The sequence below is a fragment of the Neopelma chrysocephalum genome, unplaced genomic scaffold (genome assembly GCF_003984885.1).
Source record: "Neopelma chrysocephalum unplaced genomic scaffold, ASM398488v2 Primary Assembly neopelma1_264, whole genome shotgun sequence".
NCBI classification, from domain to species: Eukaryota; Metazoa; Chordata; class Aves; order Passeriformes; family Pipridae; genus Neopelma; species Neopelma chrysocephalum.
In genome coordinates this window covers 9,999-10,922 of record NW_020897926.1, presented here as the reverse complement: position 1 = coordinate 10,922, position 924 = coordinate 9,999, and positions in this window count along the sequence as shown.

Genomic DNA, 924 nt, shown 5'->3' with positions numbered 1-924 from the left:
TGGCCCCTCATTCCCTTTGGGATCACAGGGGGTTTCCCTGGAGCTCCCGCTTCCCCTGAGGGACTTTCCTGGGAGATTCCAACCACTCCAGGGATCCAAAGGCGCCGGAAGAGCCAAATTTTGGGAAACCCTCTGCTCTTTGCTGCTCTCCTGGAGACACTTGGGAAGTTCAGGGACAGTTTTCCCTTCCCAAACTCCTCCTGCCCCTCTCCAAGGGGGAATTCCCGTGTCCCTGGGACCCCCATTCCCTCCAGCCCCTCATTCCAGAGGGGCCCTTTGGGATCACAGGGGTTTTTCCCTGGAGCTCCTGAGGGATTTTCCTGGGAGATCCCAACCACTCCAGGTTTCCCAGAGATCCCAAATTTGGGAGCAGCTCCCTGGGATGGGAGGCAGAGGATGGGAAAGACATTCCAAGCTCTGGTTGGGATGGGAAGGGGGGGCTCTGGGAAATTCCCAGTTGTTCCCAGAGCTGCCTCTGGAGGCAGGAACCTGCAGAGCCCTTGGAAAAGTCATTCCCAGCTGGAGGAACAAAGTCATTCCCAACTGTGTGAGGGGGGGAGGCCAGGGATGAATTCCCGGCTCTGGCAGGAACAGGAGCGGGAATACAGGGCTTGGAATTCCCTCCTGGAAAGGGACACAGGGCTTGGAATTCCCTGCTGGAAAGGGAAAGGGACAGAAACACAGGGCTCTGAATTCCCTCCTGGAAAGGGCTTGGAATTCCCTCCTGGAAAGGGATGCAGGGCTCTGAATTCCCTGGAAAGGGACACAGGGCTCTGAATTCCTTCCTGGAAAAGGACACAAGGCTTGGAATTCCCTCCTGGAAAGGGCCCTGAATTCCCTCCTGGAAAGGGACACAGGGCTTGGAATTCCTTCCTGGAAAGGGCTCGGAATTCACTCTTGGAAAGGGACAGAAACACAGGACTC